Here is a 20,711-nt window from a genome sequence, read left to right on the forward strand (position 1 = left end):
GCACCGTGTAAATTGTGCGTATAAAGTCATTGGAAGTGATTCCTCAGGACAGCCTGAGAGGACAGCTACCTGCTGGCTTGAAGAAGCCAATCAATAGCAGGAAATAGAGCCGTGCATGAGGCTGGGAGGCTAGCGAGTGGTTAGCGCTAATAAAAACGGCCGATGTCAATATTTGGGAATAACAGACGAGAAGGATAATAGACAAAAGACAGCATATGCCGTGGCGTACTCAAACAGGGGCTCCGAATTAATGCGCAGAGTCCAGCTGCTCCCGAAGGGTAGACCCCCACGCATTAGTTACCACAGGTAATGCCAAACTATAGTAAAATCAATGTGCTCAGAACCGCTATAAAGAGAGACAACACTTCACAGGAGGCACGACTGAGTGTGCCTCTCTTTCTCTCGCTCCATCGCAGGGTCACAGAGCTGTTGAATGTGTAGTGCCTTAACAGACATCCTCAAAAAAGGCTAAATAAATTATGTATATCGCAAGGTGTGTGCTTCATACAAACAGAAGCAATCACGACTGACAGCAATGATCCAATTTCAGCTGTGTTGCCTTAATGGCGATTTAATATTTCTAGAATGTCCATGAACTAACTGATGGATGTATTTTGTGTTCGCTTCCCACGCCGCTCTTAAAATTACTCTAATTTTCTGTTTGTTTGGCTAAATAGGACATTATACTTGAAAAGCTATTGTCATCAGATTTATATTTTCCTTTTCTGGAACCTTTAAATGCTATTGTTTGTCCTTCATAAACCATGAACCCTGTTCCCACAAACCCCTAGACAAGAGACAATGTCTAACTACCTCAAAAATGGCATAATATTTTCGTAGAGAATAGTTCAGTGATTTTTATTACATCTGAACATTACCAAAAAAAATTACAATAGAGCATAAGGCAAAATTCAGCAGTCCCGGCCCTTCATGAAAGATGGGATTCTGGAAATAATGACCGGATGAAATTGTCTCAGTCTTTCTCAGACGAACTGAATGTACTTGTACAAAATGGCATGTAAGAACAGAGAACGGCATCTGAGATGCTGCTATTTAGAGCATTGTGGTCGTGTCCTCTCACCCATTTGGACTGGATGGATTCAGAACAATTGAGCTCGAAATATTAGTTCACTCACAATAAAAAAAATCTTTCATTTCCAAATCGCATGACTTTGTACAAATTGCGAATAATGTCCTGGTTGCTCTTTTCCATAGAATCACAATGAATGAGCACTAGAGTTTTAGGCTTAAAAAAAAAATGCAATAGCATCAAAAAAAGTATCATAAATGCAAGCCATACAACTTGTGCACTATATTTTAAGTCTTCCGAAGCCCTATGACAGAAAACCTGAGGTTCATTTAATAAAAATCACTATTTTGAATCAGATCTTTTCAATAAATCAGTTGATGCTATTCACAAAATCATGATTCATTCATGAATCAAATTCAGCTGACTGGTTGTTGCTTACAGCTTCAATGTGTTTCTTACACAAAGCCATCTATACTTCAGAAGTCTTGATATTTAGTGCCAATGTATGGACAACATTTATTGTGCTTTTGTGTCCTTTCTTGAGTTTAAATGCTTCAGTCACCATTCATTGTATTTGCATGGGGAAAAAAGAACAACATTATCACAATTTTCTCCTGTAAGAAATAAAGAAATCGTCCAAATTTGGAATATGAGAATGACAGAATTTCTCATTTTGGTTTCATTGACTTTTTAGACTTCTTTGACAGCAGCTGAAATAAGGTCAGATAGTTTTCTTTGATGCATGTCATAAACACACTTCTGGTACCTGTCCGATCCCAACATGCCATTGTACAGGTTGATGTTGTACATGGGTGACATGCTGTCTATATGCATAAGGACATATTCATCACTGGTGTGAGAGGTGGACGTACTTGGGGCTGAAGGGGGCAGGATGACCTCCCAACCGTCCGACAACCTGACCTAGACAGCTCGTATAAACCAGCACTGGACCGGAAACAGGAGAACTGCCACTGGATGCAGGTATAAGCTGGATGACACATTACTTGGACTGGAAAAGACACAAAATTACAGTGTTTAGAGTAGCTAAGAATTTAAAGGACACGTTATATCAAAACATTGAAATTGTACCTATTACAGTATATACAAATCCTTGTGACTAAAACACAAACAGAAAATTGCTTTAGGCTCATTACGGAATTGTGCGAAATGCATTTGGGCGTCTATAATGACTGGCTTCATTCCCAACACAATGCATAGCTGAGAAGTGCAAAAGTCTGTCATGTGAATTTTCCATCCACTCTTCAACACACTGTAATTTGGGCTGCATTCAAAATGGCCACCTTTTTTTTTTTTTTCTGTGCGTCCATCCATTACCTCCTTATGATGCCCAGAAAACATTTCAATTGGATTGTGATGGCCTGTTTGGGCTCTTTGATCCTTCTCCCTTTTAAGACCTCCATTGTTCAAGATTCGCCATCCTGTGCTACCGAGAGTCTGACCCAAGGCACATTTTCATAATGAGCTTCTTGTCTGATCCATTATGGATTCTTGGATGTGCCCACATCACACATGCCTCTGGTGCGTATTTCTGTTTTCCCCATCCTCAAAATGCTCATAAATGTATAAAGAAGGATCAAAATCCAGCAAAACACACTCATCAAAGTCCTCAAGGTAGCGATTGATTTAGCTCGTATGAATTTAGACATTGTGCAGCACTAATGAAAGATTAAAGACTAGTTGGGAGCATTACAATTTAAAACAAATAACTCAAGATGGTTTTCGTTTCATCTCCTCCCATACACAAATGAACAATACGCAGTTCCTCGCCTACATCAGCTAGTCCGGTAGTATAGTTTGAGTTCAGCTTTGAAGTTTTACAGCATGTGTGGGTGCACATATATAGGGGAGACCAGGGATGGTTGTAACATGGGTGAAGTTTAAGACCCTTATTTTAACCACTTCGGTACAAGGATGAAATCTTCAGTGAAATTATAGATTACAATAGAAGTCTTCTGTACAAATATAAGGATTTGGAATTTGAAAAAAATGTAACAAAATGAGTTCATAAGTGAGCAATTGTGAAAGTGACACACACACACACACACTGTCTGACATGCTATACATACATTACCATAAACCAAAGTTTGAGGTCGGTAAGATTTATTTGTTTAATTGTTTTTAAAATAAATTAATACTTGTATTCAGCAAAGATGCATTAAATTGATCAAAAGTGACAGTAAAGACATTAATAATGTTACAAAAGATTCCTATTTTAAATAAATTGTTCTTTTAAATTTCCTATTCATTAAAGAATCATGGAAAATAACACCGGTGGTAAAACAGTCTGTAACAAAAGCACTTTGTAATTGATGATTTACACAGTTCAGGGATAAGTTGTAGATTTTAAAACAAACAATCCTGACCTCTCCTATATACTTTGCATATGTTCAAAGCTTCATTTCAATACTTTAGACACCTGTGCAAGAACACCTTCAAGGTTAAATTGATAAATCATTAAACCTGCTGAACGAGACCAACGGAAAATGGAATTGCAGAGCGATTTGCATGGGTAAAAAGAAGTTTGTTTGTTTTAGACAAATGCATCAAGTCAATTAATTGATATTAGCAAGGCCTACACCAGACTCTAAGGGCAAATCCATGAACTTATTTATATTTATGTATGTACAAACAAAACCAAAATACCCCGGTTCAAATATAATAAGTACGTAATATGAGGTAAATAGATTTCCTCATTGTTTTCTGAACAGCAAGAGCTGAGAACCATCCAAAATGCTTTTTCACGATTGCCTCAAGAGTAAACTTTCCAGAAAAAAAAAAAAAAAACCCTCTTCGAAAACAAACACCACATAGACAGAAAAAACCAAGGGGAGAGAAAAAGAAAAAGGAAAACATCAATTGTCCTTCTTGAGAACGACATGCTTTGTAGCTCTTCTGTCATATCTCATGGAGTCGAATGGACAGCAGAATTGCTGGCTTGACTGACTTTCTGACATCCCCCGAGACAGCGCTCTCTTTCCGGCACCTCTCGGGAGACGGCTGGACTTTATGAATTAGTTACAAGCTTTGTCCTTTTCTTATTGCATGGCAGATGAAACCCACACCAGATAAGACAGAGGTGCAGGAAAAGGAAGAACGTCAATTGGAGTGAATTGTGAATTCTGGAGGGAAAAGGCAAATGAAAGAAAAAGTTTTGCTTGCATTTGCAAATGAAATGCAGCTGCGTGTCATTTTTGGCCTCCGCCCGTTCTAAGATTGGAAAGATGGAGTGCGTGTGTGTGACGGTGGAAGAGTTCTGTCTCCTTTGTGACCATTTGCTTTGACCTAAAACGCGGCTGGGGGGAAACAGCACTTTTTACAGTGTGTGGCTCAATGTCGAACTTATATTTAATATATGACATTTCACACAAATCATCCGACCAAAGACATGACCCTGGGGTATTTTTGCAGATTGCTTTTTCAGTACCTCAGCAACTGTGGAATTACTCTTCCTCAAGAAAGCCTTTGAGTTGGACGAGGTGATCACCTCGGATGGCTGTGGCCATCCTGATCTGGAACAGCTCAGAGAAAGTGATATCATGATCGTAGAGCCACGCTAAATTGAAAACATCTTGGTGGCTGGAGGCTATACAAAATACCCATATATTACATATTGTATAACACTCAATTGGCCGGCCGGATAATTATTCTGTTGTGGCATCTCAGATGGTCTGGTTTTAAACTTACCTTCATATCTGCAAGCGTTCATTTTTAATAGGGTGAATGTTTTAGGACCTTAAGAATGTTGTCGTCTTTTCTGTGGCTCCAAAAGGAATTCCACTTCACCTAAAAATGAGAATTCTGTCAGTGTGTACTCACCCTAATGTCACACCAAATTCTTTCTTCTTGAGGAACACAAAAGATAAAGATTTGTCCATAAAATTAAGGTCAATGGGGTGCAATATTGCAGTTTAAAATAACTTTTTCTTCTGTTTTAATTTATTTCAAAATGTAATTTAAAGCTGACTTTTCAGCAGCCATTACTCCAGTCTACAACACTGAACCCCACAGAAAAAAAAAAAAAGATAACTTCTTTAATGTTCCTTAAAAGAAAGAATATCATACAGATTTGGAATGACAGAATTATTATTAATAGGTGAAGTCACACTTAAAATGTCTAAATGAAGTTACACTGCATTCAAAATATCAAACAAAGTGGCAAAGCTGTTTTGCAAAGACTACCATCTGGTCCCTAAACTTGTTTTACTGAACTTACGAAGCACCAAAAGCATTTAAAATTGTCTTAAATTTGAACACTATATTTATTTTTATTGTAATTATTCGTTTTTCTATTTTAGTATAATGAAAATCCAACTTATTTCCCCACTGTCCTGGAAATCCGACTTATTTCAGTCATATATTTTACTTAAAAAAAGTTTTTTCTTCCAAATCGATACCACCTGCTTCAATGACATTCATACAATTTGTACAGTAAGTGTGGCTTGAGCGTACAAATACTTTATTAGATCTTTGTATATCACTATATAGAAGACTTCACTGGAGGAAAAAAGACCAATCCAAATATAATCCACACAACACAACCAAATCCCACCATCCCCAGAAGAAAGGCTAAAGAGCGTTCCACATTCTCAAGGTTAGTGTCAGGCCTGGGCTGTATTAAATCCACAGAGCCTGTTCTACAGTTCCAGGTTTCTCCTCAGAGACAGCAGCATCCCCATTCTGTCTCTACCCACTTACTCTAATTAAGCAATTATTTTGAGCTAACACTATTAAAATTGAATAAAGAACACAAAAGATGAAAGTGTACTGTATATTAGCTGTGTACAGCTAATATACCCCCCTCTGCCACAACAGAATAATTAGCCGTTCTCCCTCAGGGCAGAGGAAAACCTGTTTTTAATTGGAATCCAGCCGGGACTTTACCAGTATTAAAATACATGAGGCTTCAGCAACAATAAAATACACAGAATTTGATATGTTTGCTGAAATTGTTTACCTGGATTCCCTCTCCCTTGTATTAAGAAACACGGGTGGCAGTTAAACTCAGTCACAATTACACACACATTTTGTGTCTATAGCTTAAGCTTTTTTATAATAGACACAAGTGTGACTTAGGGGATCCTATCAAATTCAGGGGAGATGCTTTTCTGCCAATTTGCAACAAAGACCTTTGGTTTTCTTACATGGGCAATTAGCCGCTGTTCTGACTGTCTTTTTCTCTGGCTATTAAAAGCAAATTCGGCTGGTCTGGGTCAGACGAGTGGGGTTTAAATGTGTGTTTTGGTCAGAAGGTCTTACGTAGTGCAACCCCCTCCCCCCTGGTTTAACCTACGAGATTCCCCAGCCGTTTCCCGTGGGACTCGTCCCCGACCCTGCGGAGGGAGGCCGGTGCTGAGGCTGTGGGTAGCTGCGGCCCGGTCGCCTTTGTTTTCCTCCAGCCCTCTCATTTCCCTCCCTCTATCTGCCTCAGTCAAGTTCAAGGATATCTTCAATTGGCTGACTGCAGGTCATTTCCTAGGACCTTTGAGCGCTGTGATGCTAGTTCACCCGCAAACCTCCACTCCGCCACCAGCCTATAAACATTTGGTAAAGGGATTAAGTCACGTGTGCACCTTATGAAAATAAATCCCGAGCATTACATTTGGTTATAGAAGGGGGTTCTGCCGTGTTGCAAATTTCTTCTCCGCTTAAATGGAGAAAAGGTGATCTTTTTATGCATCTTGCTGACGGCGGGCAAAAAAGATCCCGCACGTTTTGTGTCGACCGTACTGTTGATGGATCAACATCATGTGTCTTACTTGAGTGGAAATAGAGGACAGACAATTGGCTAGCTGCGACTCAAAACCCGAATCAGTCTGCTTGGAAATGAAAAACCACCAGGAACAAATTAAATAAATAAAAAAATAAATAAGAACAGAAAATATTTCCCACCCCAAGCAAAAAGATTAAATTAAACTAGTTTATTCTAGATGTGTCTGGAATGAACACAAAGCACGAAGAACACGCAAGGAAGAAAATATTCGCTTTTTGATCCTGCACATTCAAAAACATGCCATTTCTCAAAACAACTTTTATTAAGAAAATAAAACAGTTTTGAATAAATAAAGACAGGAGTGATTTTTTTTTCCATTTTAGAGCGGATAAAAATCCTACAGCATGTTATTATATAAAACTAAACTATTATGACTTCAGATGATTAATTTGAGATGTTAATGCAATATCTCTCTCGCAATATAGTTCCTATTAATTCACCGGAAACATATTTCCGGCTTCAGCCAGTAAACAATATTTGCAATTTATGCCAATATCTGCATAAAATCAAATAAACATGTTTGATCTCTCAATTTCCCTAATGCTTGAATGGATTTTAATTACAAACCCCAAATTAACTTTCTGCAAATCATTAGCATTCTGTATTTCTTTCTTACTAAATTTTATTTACAAAAAAATATGAAGCATCAAACCCCTTAAAATCTTTGTGTACACCTGCAATGACACAAAACCTGTGCTTTTCACCCCATTAAACAGCAGTTTTTCCTCCATATACATATAGATATGGAACAAAACTGCTGTATAATAGGTCTATTATATATATATATATATATATATATATATATATATATATATATATATATATATATATATATATATATATATATATGTTGCTTTATCTCGAAGGCACAGAGCAACGGCATTATGTAAAACTATGGATTATGTTAAGGGTGAGAGGGATGCTGCAGGACAACAGGGGGGCTCTATAGGGGATGTATGTGGTTTGCTGTCTGTTTGTCTCTATATGTACATGTCCATCTATCATGCCATCTGTGGGTCTATCAGTTCCTTCTTGAATGTGTAGGGGGAAATAAATGTAGCCCCCCGCTTTAAAAATGCACATACATTTCCATACATTGGGTGTGAGTTAAAGGGGCTTAAACCTATTTCCCCAACAAACCCAAAACACCAACAGAGGGAAGATAAATGCGTCTGTCCCTTTTTTCCAGCCGCTGCTGAAAATCCCTCCATCGCAATATTTATCTTAATAAGGGGGCGCAGTGACAGGGACTGCTATTGCACACGGCCTCACCTGCACATTTTTTAATCCCACTCTGCGTTATCATACAAGGTGGGAAACCCAAATGAAGCGGAGTCGTCACCCTTTTAGGACACAGAGTCTGCGCCTAACATCTATTCACTGTTCACTCAGCTGTCACAACATGTTACCTCATTTGCAAATATTTACCTGTACACACACTCTCTCTCTCCCTGTCTCTTTCTATACGCCTGCCTTTGTTTATTTGTTGTTTTGTCCTTAAAAAGTATCGTGACATCTCTTCACCTAAAAAATTCGAAAAAAGGCGACTAGTTAGAATAAAATGAGGAGACTTGCTTTCCGGATTTGGAAAACTGTTATAAAAGACTAACAGATTAAAGAAAGTTTTACTCACCAAAAGTGTTTCACTTCAGAAAGTTCCATTTTGTTCTCCTCAGACACGAGGCTGTTTGTGCGCTTTCTATCAGTTGTGTTTATTGTATTATTTTGTTTATTAAAGTTGAAACACAATGGCTTGGCTGTCACAGAGCCAGTTGGTGTGTAACCCTCTCTGTCTGTCCCTCTTACATTTGAAATGCAGGGATGGGTGAGGAGAGATATGCACTTACAAAAAAACAGGGTTTATATCTTTCACCAGCATCTCTGCAGTCGAGAGAGAGAAAGAGAGAGAGAGAGAACGAGAGAAATCAGAGGGGGAGAGAGCATGACAGAGTAGGTTGCCATTCTGTCACCTCGACCTCTAAACATGGAGTGTATCAAGCTCCACTGCCTCACTTTCACACATATACACATACAAACACACTCACAGACAACGACTACTGCATCTACATAACCACTGAAGCATTTCACATATTAAACTTTAGTTTCACATTCAAGTCTATACCTATTCAAAGTTTTGTTCGGCTCACTTTATTGTCACATTTGTGCAATTCTAAAACTTACTGGCTGTTACCCCGCAAAGGCAAGGGTGACATGAGATTATTTGAGACTTATGGAGATGACGAAATGAGGAATGTATTTGAACACACACACAAACACACACAGAAAGTCCTACGTTTTGCTACAGCTTCATGCAGAAATGAATTCTATCCTCTGTCAACGTAAACAAATTATGATAAAAAATTATTCCTACTGTATAACATTTTCTAATATTCAGTTTTTTATTATAATAACATTTATAACAATTTAGAATTATCACAATCTAATATGTTAAAATATTATAAACAATATCAAATAATTAACAGAAGGATATATATATGAATGTATCAATTAATAAAATAAAATAAAATAAAATAAAATACAAACGTGGCAAAAAAAATAATATTATATATATATATATATATATATATATATATATATATATATATATATATATATATATATATATAATAGACCTGTTAAAACCAGCAAATCATTGGCTGGGTTTTTAATTGTAATTTTTTGCCAGCACGAAAAAGAAAGTCTGTGTGAAAATACCCTCTGGATAATATAATACTAATTTATGAGTTAGCATACTACACACAAATACGCAATACAAGCACCACTTGTTTTGAACAGAACACTCCATTGAAAATAAAATAAAAGATGACCTTATGTCTTTTGAACTGGGGCTGAAACTCTATCGGCCCTTGTAAGATGACCGCGGCGGCCTAGAATTGACAGTGAGAGGAATAAAAAAAAAAAAAAAACATAACCGCCCTCCTGGGGGTATACGCATGCAAACTCATCCTTTCTTTTTCTCACCATCATCCTCGTCTTTTTCTCTCACGCTTTGCCTCTCAATCCTTCTCTCTGATTTCCCACAGCCCTCGGGGCAGACGGATTGTCAATCCGCACCATGTGCTGATAAATTAGCACAAGTGTTTCTCTGATACACTGTACCGCATCCCAACACTTCGGATAGAAATCTGTACAAAGCAGACAGATAACTCTCAGTCTCTCAGGCCAAACCGAACACAAACACACACACTATTAGAGTACAGAGAACAGCGGCGGATCCAGAAAAATTCTCAAGATTTCATTCCACTGAGAACCTAAGAGCAAAAATAGAAATTGCTTTTCCTTTTCTTTTTGTTCGGGGGAGCACTTTATGGTGGTGTGTTTGTGTGTGTGGATGGTACAGGGCCCTTTCATTACAAGTGGAGGCAGATCTTATTACCTGAAGTAGTATACAGACATATGTTTCTCATGAAGGGCCTTAGCGAGTCAAATGAATTCTCTGAAGTTACATGGCGACTGCTACTCTTCTCTTTGAAATTGGGCACACCATGCTCCATAATCAATAAGTCAAGCTATCACACACACATATAACAGACCCTGTGGCATTTTAGATGAAAAACTTCAATTTACTTTATAATAAATTCCGATTCACTTTGTAAATTGGAGACAAACGAAAAGCATTAAACTATGTCAAATATGAAAGTTTCCACACTGGACTTGTGGTGAAAAAAGAAAGGAAGTACACGAGGTCCCTGATATTTACATGTTCGGTGCTTTAGTGGAGGCGGCAGCTGGACATGCTCGATGAATCCTCGCTTCGGTCTGAAAATAATTACTTACATCATGGTTGGGTGCCAAACTGTGCCACATCCCTTCTGAACTTTCAAAGCAAAGCTTGTAACTTTAAAAGCAAACTCATTTTTAAGTCAAACTAGATATGAGGCCTGTTTGTTCTGTACATCATTTTCAGACATACAAAATAATATTATTAACATTATATTGGAATACACAAGTGTTCAGTAAGAATTATTCAGTTATTTAAAATATTAAATAATATTAAAATGATCTATTATATTTAGACCATGTTAATATTGATCTAAAATAACAAAGCCAGGGTCAGTGTGACTGTTATTTGTTTTATTATTATTATTATTATAAAATCAATTTTTAATTTTTTTACAAGCTATTATATAAAACAATATTTTTATAATATAATAAACAAATTAATAATATAAAGAATTAAAACAGAATTGAATAAGAATTAATCAGTTCCTTTTACAAATTAGATGATAATAATAATAATAATAATAACAACAATAATAATAATAATAATAATAATAATAATAATAATAATAATAATAATAATTAATAAAATATTTCCAGGAACCAATAGTGTAAATTCAAAGTGGACTGAGATCAGGTCTAAAATAGCCAGGCCAAGGTCAGTGTGAGTGTTTTCATACTACTACTACTACTAATAATAATAACTGCACACATTTCTAATATTCAATTTATATTATTATTAATATTATTAAAATACATTTTTCATTATTTCATAAACCGTTATTTATATTTTTTATAATATCATAACCAAATTAATAATATAAAAAATTAAATAAGGATTCATTAAGAATTTATTTTAACTAATTATTTAGATTTTTTTTTATTATTATAATAATTAATAGTATTTTGGTCCAATTTCCAGGAACCAATAGTATAAATTGGAAAGTGGACTTAAATCGGGTCTAAAATAGATAATAATAATAATAATAATAATAATAATAATAATAATAATAATAATAAATATTATCATCAACTATAAAATTCCATAAATTATCATCAACAGCAGAAAAAGCAATAGTAAGATAATCTGCTGTAATCATGTGTAATTTATAAAGGAAAAAAACTGTGACACATCCAGGACAGGTGTGTGTGTGTGTGTGTGTGTGTGTGTGTGTGTGTGTGTGTGTGTGTGTGTGTGTGTGTGTGTGTGTGTGTGTGTGTGTGTGTGTGTGTGTGTGTGTGTCTGTGTGTGTGTGTGTGGGTGTGTGTTAACACCGTGTTATTTATGGAAGTGGTTGCAACTCGTGCTGAACATGGCAGTGCGGATCCCAGCCGATACAAACTCCTGGCAGCAGAGACTTTGATTCACAAATCGTCTCTTTTTGCATGACATTTATATGCTCTCCATGAAAACTGACACATGTTGCCAAGACAACTGTGATGGCTCAGCACCATGACAACTAAGCAAAACTCTGACGGTGCCAAAAAAGAGTGGGAAAGGACAAAAAAAAAGAAAAAAAAGACAGAATTGTCAGGGAAAAGCTGAACGCATGCATACGAAATACTAAACAAAGAGAAAAGTCATGGTAGGATGTATAAGGCTGAAGATTCATTAATTCTCAACCTGTTAACTACATTTAAGAGAAGAACCTTCCGGGTGCAATAATCTATAAGATCAAGCTAAGTGCTGCATCTGTGAGGGAACCCGATCTCCCGGATCAAATAGCAGCAATTAAGATGTCAGAATGGTGGGCTAATTGTGTTCAGACTCATTAACAGAACTGAAACGCAGGGTAACAGGATACAAAAGAGGAGAAAATAGTTCAAAGAAAGCCTTAAGTGTTGCCATGAAGTCAATCTCTCATTATACCAGATTGTAATTAACTGTGGAATAAAGAAAGCGCAGTTAAGAAGGACCACCGCCAGGCCTTGGTAAACAATTCAGTGTTAAAAAAAAAATGTGTGCAATTGATTTTATATGTAAGAATTGTATATCAAAGTTCAGTTTCGTCTGGGTAATTTACAAAAACAAATATCTCACCTTCTATATTCATACATCCCAGAAACAAAAGAAGACTGTTTAATCCTGCTGCGTTTCCTCATAAATTTCCCCAAAGTCCATTTAGGAAGTCTCTAACAATACAAAAGCACATGCTCTGGCTACACCGCAATGTCATTTTTTGTCACCTTGTAAATCCTGACATTTTTCAGAGCTTTTTAGCCATACGAGGTGGAGAAAGCACAGATGTGTCTAAAGGAAAGACCAGAAGAAGAGTGTGAGCTGTCTGGCGGTGCCACTAATGCTACACAAAACTGTCTGCTTTTCAGTTCAGGGCTCTCATTTCAACTTGAAAGCAGTGCAGATTGTGCCTTAAAGTTAATGCCGCCATCGGAATGCTAATGGCGCTGTATTTCTGAGCGTCAGAATCATTTCCTCAGTGGAACCGGTGCACAATCCTGTTGATATAGTCGAGTTTTTCAAGGGCATGGCAGGTTTTGAGCTGCAGTGGAACAGGGCTGTGCATCAGTGCTTCTTTAATTCACATGAAACAAAGATTTACTTCCACAGCTTCAGGACATGTTGCTGATGAAAATATTAAGCATTTCTGAGAAAAATCGGAGGAACGTGCTTGTAGTAATGAAAAAATGCAATGACAGATCCAGCAATGAGGAAGTGGCACCTGTAAGGTGGAGAGGGATTGACTGTCTACATAAAGCTCAGATCAAATGAGCATAAAATAATGTTCTACCTACAGTGTGTGACAGCTTTCTTTCTTTTTCTTTCTTTTATTTTTCTTCAAACAGTTTGTTGCTTTCCTGCCAAAGCAGTTTTAATCATTTACTCACCCTCATTTTGTTCCAAATGCACATTGTGAAACACAATGTTTTGTTAAATTATATTTATTATGGTTTTTAAAGAATAATAAAAAATAACAAAAAAACATTTCCATATAATGAAAGTGAATGCTATCAAACAACAAAAACACCACTATAAGATCATAAAACTGTTCCATACGATTAATGCATTTTAATCTAAGTCATATGATATTTTTAGTGAGATCTAAGCATCTGCTAAAACTATTTAAAAAAAGTTTTTGCTAATTGAAATAAAGCTGAAATGAAATAATAAATAGTATAAGAAAACCTTAACTTAAAAAATAAATAAACAAATAAATTGAAGTTCCATTAACTGAAAAAGGAAAAAAAGATAAGCTAAATAAAATACTTAAAAAAAAATTACAAAAGCATAACTATATTAATAAAACAGAAAAAAGCTAGTTTGAAATATTAATAATTCTACTGTTTACAAAGAAGTATTTGAATGAGTTTTTTTTTTAAATAATTTTATTATTTACCTACTGTTATAGAATTATTCATTTTGAATTGGCTTTTATTTTACAATTAAAATGAAATTAAAACTGAAAATAAAAACAATATTAATAACTCTATAATAGTATGTAAATAATTTTAAAATAACATAGTACACAAAACAACAGCCAGAATATCCTTTTGGGTTCAGTAAAAAAAAAGAAAGTCATACGAGTTTGGAACAACTTGTTGGTTTTTAAATGATGATAGAATTTAATTTCTGAGTTCCCCGTCTGGGAAGTTCATGAGTCACTTGTGAAAGAAAAGCTGCATTGAACTTTCGAAACATAATCAAACGCACACATAAACACCCAGTGCGGTAAATGTACTGCTGAATTAAAACAATTATACCTCCAGATTCTCGTAGCCTGACCCCTGATCAGACGAATCCCCTGCAATCGCTAGCAGATGTTGAAGTAGCCACACAGATACACCAAGCTCCTAATTAAGCTCTTTTAGCTCGTTTCATTTTCATGCAGGACTTACGGACACTGATGTACGGCAAGGGTTGGGGAAACCAATGTTAAGCCCATCATTAAGAGTGTTTAAAGCAGACTAAGTAAGGTGGAACAGCAATGACTAGTGTGACAGCTGACATGAGAAATAATAACACTGTCCAGGTGCTTGAGAAGGTTCCAATGATCAAAGTGTGTGAGTGACATGAGGAAGGGAAGAAGTTGGAGCATATCTAATATGTGAGTTCAGCTCAGACCAAGGCAATCAGCAATTACAGGGAAGGTTTTAGTGATGGCAAATTACATTACCATTTAAGAGCAGAGCGAGGAAAACATATCCAGCCAGAAGAGTTTCCAACGAGAGTGAGATTAGGTTTCACTTATTGATTTTTGTTTTAAACTGATACATTAGTGAACCTAATGCTTTAATAATTTCAAATAAACTGTCCTTCCCCAAAGTCTTAATGAGCACCACTGACTAAACGCCAAAGTTATGAGTAATACATTTAAATGAATTGATGAGTGCGAAGAAAGAAAGAAAGAAAGAAAGAAAGAAAGAAAGAAAGAAAGAAAGAAAGAAAGAAAGAAAGAAAGAAAGAAAGAAAGAAAGAAAGAAAGAAAGAAAGAAAAAGCAGGTGAGTGCTTTTAGTTTAGTTGCTAATGCCAGTTAAAAATGTAATGCATTTAAACCAAATATGTCCAGAAAAATTTAAAAGTAAATGTAATAAACTATTCAACAAAAATAAAACACACAACATAAACAAACAAAATATATAAATCAAACAAACGTTTATAATAAAAAAAAAAAGTGTCCTTTTGTCATTAAATGCATGAAATGATTTAAAACATTGTGTTTTTTTTCTTTTCTTTTGAACTGCATTATAACATACAGGCAAAGGAATGAAAATAATATTTAACATAAAACTTCTAAACATCTGTCTTATATAGTTTCCAGTGTGAATAAAACTAAGCAAATAAAACATAACTACTTTGTGTGTTCATAATCGATTTTTCAAAATTTCCTAAATCAATAAATATCCAGAAAAAAATGTTTTTCTTCTCATAAAAATAATTTTAGGAAACAATATAAAGTGATTTTATCGTTGTGTTTTTTCCTTTTCTTTTGAACAGCGTTGTTCATTTCATCTTTGCTTAAGTGGTACAAAATGGCAGATTTGTATAACAGACTGAAGAAAGAGGGGAAAAATGAAATAAAATCACAGAGTTAAAAGAAAGAGGAAAAAACATTGACCATGAGCATTTCGAATGAGACAAAGTATGGACTCCTCTCTCTCTCTCTCTTTCTCTCCATCTGTCCCCCACCACAAACCGCAGGCTGTTCAAGGCAACTTAGAAATCTCTTACATCTGGAAGAGTCATAATTCATGGGATTTCTCTTGACAGCCATGACAGGCATAGGGGCAGCCAGAAACAACTGTCTCCTATGTTGTGCTATTTGCACAGAGGCAGGAGAGGAGGAGCAGGCACAGGACCACATCCTTCTCCAGCAGATGCGAGCAGCGGAAGCCCTTTTATTCTTTGCCAGTTACTCCATGAATAGGCCTTAAATATTATATAGACAGTAGCTATTGCTTCCAAACAGAAATTCCGGACTGTCTGCTAAGCTGGAAAGCACATGAGGGTCCATTGTTCTAGCGCAGAGGTCACGCCGCGCTCTCTGCCCGGTTATTCATCTCTAGGATTTCTCACATGTTGGACGGAGATTAACGATTGGAGCTGCACCCCGCCGTGCATGAATACGATATCATCCTTTGGCCAGGGATTGGCTTTTTTTCTCTTTTTGGGGGGTGAAATTTATACCGAGACCAGGCTGTGCTGGTTTTGAAATGGCCAGGCAGGGAATGGTAGGAGAACTGCTGAAATCATAACAGTTGGTGGTGAAGCCCAAACCAGATCCAAACAAGGTGCTACTACCTTTGAAATCATTTATAAAAACCTCATGCCATTTTAATGCCATTTTCTTTCTTTCACTGAACACAAAAGGAAATGCTCTCAATCTCTAAGCCGCTTTCTTTTCCATACAATGAAATGGAAGTGTGAGATTTAATGCTTTAAAAAGATATTTTAGATTGGCCCATAAAAGTAATCCATAAAACTATATATATATACATATATATATATATATATATATATATATATATATATATATATATATATATATATATATATATATATATATAAATCGCAAAGATTCCAAATTGCTTGACACCGTACAATAACCTAATAAACAGACTGATATTTAAAATCAATCAGTATTGGGTGAAAGTATGCACACACACACACACACACACACACACACACACACATACAATTCACTGAATGGAATAACAGAAAATGATGGAAAGCAGCAGCCCAGACATTCAGCTTAACATCTCTTTTTGTGTTTCACAAAAGAAAGAAAGATTAAGGAATTGATTTGTTTGTTTTTCTGTTTTGGGCTAAGCATTTTTGAAAACTTTATGAACTCTGTTCTCTATGTAATGAGAATGGGAACTCTCAAATGCAAGAACACAAAGGATTCCTCATGGGGAAGCCCTGGCTTAGAGTTTCCATGTTGGCCTGGCTGGTTGATGTGGAGCATATACTCCCTGATGGATGATCTTTTGGTAGTTGAGATAGTCTTTCCAAAAAACTACTTCACTCTCTCTCCACCTCTTTCTCTTCTTCCAGAAGCCCAGCATCTGACCCTCAGGCCATGAGGGTTTAACAAAAATCCAGAGTTGCAATGGGTGAAACAAGGACGAAACAGCAGCATCATGGCACTAAAGACAGCGAGAGAGCATCTGTGCACGTGTGTAAGAAAGAAGATGTGTTTTCTACACATACGGGGAGAATGTGGTTGTGAGAATGAAAGTTGTCTCAGCTCCTTGACCATGTATTTTGAAAGGGCCCATCACATATTGCTGCTTGAGACTGTATATGTACAGAGCAAATTAAGTGACAAACGTGTCCAAATTTATCCAGGTGCAAAAATACATAATCATAGACTACTGTTCAAAAGATTGGGGTCTCTCCACCTGTTGACAGATTTTATACTGCCAAGCTCTAAAAAACAACAGCAAAACAATTATAAAAAGTAGTTAATATGTGATCCTGGACCACAAACCAGTCACTTGGGTATATTTTTAGCAATAGCCAAAAAACATTGTATGGGTCAAAATTATTTTTATTTTATGCCAAAAATCATTAGGATATTGAGTAAAGATCATGCTCCATGGAGATATTTTGTAAATTTCCTACTGTAAATATGTCAAAACTTAATTTTTGATTAGTAATGTGCATTTCTAAGAACTTCATTTGGACAACTTTTAAGGTGATTTTCTCAGTATTTTGATTTTTTTTTTTGCACCCTCAGATTCCAGATTTTCAAATAGTTGTATCTAGGCCAAATATTGTCATATCCTAACAAACCATACATCATTGGAAAGCTTATTTATGCAGCTTTTTATTTATTTAGCAGATGTATAAATCTCAATTTCAAAAAATTGACCCTTATGACTGGTTTTGTGGTCCAGGGACATATATGTGTGACCCAGGGGTTTGCAGTACTTTCATTCATGTTGAGCCATGACGCTCACGTTTTGCAGGTTTTCACAGATTTCACAGATCTTATCCTATTCCTATTTCTTCCCTCTCTCCCCAATCATTTCATGTCTTATCTTCACAGTCCTGATCCAATAAAATAGTGACAAATGTCCAAGTTGTGCATATGTTTTGTGGCAATTATTGATGGGGGCCTGCTGACTGTGCATTCTGTAGATTGCTCCAATTTCAGCTGGCCTATGATTAAATGTTGATGTGCTGTTGTGAAAAACACTTTGGTACTCATAATTTAAAGTAGTTAAGTTACAGTCATATAAACAAAACTAGCTAATTACATTAAGTTAGTTAAGATGGTCATTTAAATGTATAAATCAGAGTTGCACAAACCAAAAATAAAATAAATAAATAAAAAACTGATGTATCTGCTCAATAAAAACAGAATGTTCATCCAATGTTAGTCTAAGTTGTTATTATATCCTAACATACTAGATTCATTCTTTATTTTTAGGTTTCAGTTTTTTATATTCATAAACTAACATTCCCAAGATGTTGTACAAACCTAAAGCAAACTATTTCCACTAAAATAAACAAATAAAAATAAAATGTCTGTTTTAGGAACAGTCTGAAAACTAAAAAGAAAACTAAAAAGCTTCCAGAATGTTCTGTTAATATATTATACAAAATAGCAAGAAATAACAGCATTTAACTAAAATTTCCTCTATAAACAAACATAAAGCACACACCACAATTAATTTAAACCTGCCTGAACTAAATCATCAGAATGTGTCATTTCACTCAACTTTAAAACTGTGTGCATTAAATGTGAGATAAATACAAAGTAGTATTCTATACTCTTAGAAACAGTGGCTTGTTAGTGAAAATTCGTCAAATTTGTTGGTAATGTTGCTACTTTTAGTTAGTTTATTCCCAACATTTCTCTACCTCCCACCAATTAGAACCTTCATTACAATTCATATTTTTGTATTTGGAAAGAAGAAGAGCAGGAATGAATTACATAAGCAGAGTTTACACCCTTTATTTCAGTGTTTCTGTGAGACAATACTTTGCTGCACTCTAAGGAACTGCAGGCAAATTCGTGAAGACACATCTATTTCGAGATCAAACGCAAAACCAAATAATAAGAATGACGGCAAATTGACAAACACGCTCCCCCTCGAACGTTACCTATTGACTTCTGTTTTAAAACACAAAAGCGAGCAAGCCGTAAAATACGAGCGCACTTTTAAGATATATGACATATTCAAAAACGGGCGTGCTGTGTTTTGTAGAAAGATGACATTACATTTGCCGACAAAAAACAGAAGGATCTTTTCATGGGTGAAGAAAAAAAGAATGAGAACAAAACAAAACGGAAAGCCTGTGATCGCTGGGTTTTTGACATCGCTGAAGGTGTTTTTTCTTGACATAAGAAAAAGTAAATGAATATGTATTCAACATACAGTACACACATACAGAGAAAGCAGAGCTCAGGGAAAATTGTGAAAACTAATGCCATAATGTTGGTTTCAGTATAAATATCTGCTTTAATTTTGCATCAGATATCTAAGCGATGATGGGTTCAGGCTACGGAGTCTGCTGCTGATTTGTATGTTTAATGCGCCGCATATCTCTTCCTTAGATACACTGCCTGTGTCATGCTTAAAACAGCTGCAGGCGAGCAAGGCAAATGAAAGAGGAAAAAAGGTATTTCCTCTGCAGATATAAACAGCTACTGTCGCTCTCTCTCTCTCTCTCTCTCTCTCTCTCTGTCTGAGGCCGTTTTCTCCTGTGAGTTTAATGTGTTGGCTCACATCACACAAATGCACTGTGTACGCCATAACTCTGCCTGGGCCTCTCGATCTTGCGCCCCACGCCAGGAAATTAGCTGTGGCATTTCCAAGAAAAATTCCTTCTAATAAAACGACTCAAGTAAATAAATAAACAAATCAGTGAAATATTTATGCAGCACGCTATGTTTAAAAACTGTGCCAGGCGGACCAAGTTGATCCACGGTTATTCGCCTTATCGAGGAATATCTGAAGCAATCTCCTGAGGATATTAACCAAAATACCGAGATGCTTTGCTACCCAGCTGCTTCGATATTTGATGTCTAGATATTTGCCATGTAGTATATATGTTAGATCTTAAAAGAAGAATGAAATTAAATCTGCAAATCATACCGCAAACGGGTCGAGGCTGGAGGAATATGCATGAAAAGTTGAGTTGGGAGCACGTTTAAGCCTCAGATGTAGGTGTGATTCAGTGTGACGGGTCGGCAGCAGCATGTACCCCTGTGGGAACGCACACACACACACACACACACACACCTTTACAAGGACAAATTCACATAGATGAAAATAGCAGATTCGGCATAAACATCTCCGTTCTCGCCGCCATATGCAGCGACTATTCCTAGGCATCAAATTGATATGCATTAAAATAAGGCAGAGTGCTTCTCTGCCCGTCTGTTTTGATTGCCATATTTATTTGCTGAATTATTTTGATTACTGTGAGCACCTGGCAGGGAAACCAAGAAAAACGGCCACATGCCATATGAGCGTGAAAGCAAAAGTGGCCATGGTAATGTTATGGTGTTCTTATGTATAGAATCACAAGTATTATGAAGCCTACGAAAGGGTCCTGCCAGACACAGTCAAGCTGGGGAAAGGTCATAAAACATGACCACATCATCTTGCTTTATTTTCAGATTTCTTTTTCAGTACAGCTGCAATTCCAAAGCATACAAATAAAGGGTAAATAT

The 20,711-nt window shown here is 36.2% G+C and overlaps 1 protein-coding gene across 2 annotated transcripts in view; it reads right to left on the reverse strand.

Annotated features, from left to right (window-relative positions):
• LOC109055814 (zinc finger homeobox protein 4-like) overlaps nt 1–20,711 on the reverse strand; it is a 163,652-nt gene that overhangs the window by 120,680 nt on the left and 22,261 nt on the right. For both annotated transcript variants that reach the window (XM_042751728.1, XM_042751727.1), the window contains exon 4: nt 1,903–2,039. The gene's annotated coding sequence lies outside the window, so the exon portion shown is untranslated. The remainder of the gene's footprint in view (nt 1–1,902; nt 2,040–20,711) is intronic.

The sequence above is a fragment of the Cyprinus carpio genome, chromosome B24 (genome assembly GCF_018340385.1).
Source record: "Cyprinus carpio isolate SPL01 chromosome B24, ASM1834038v1, whole genome shotgun sequence".
NCBI lineage: Eukaryota > Metazoa > Chordata > Actinopteri > Cypriniformes > Cyprinidae > Cyprinus > Cyprinus carpio.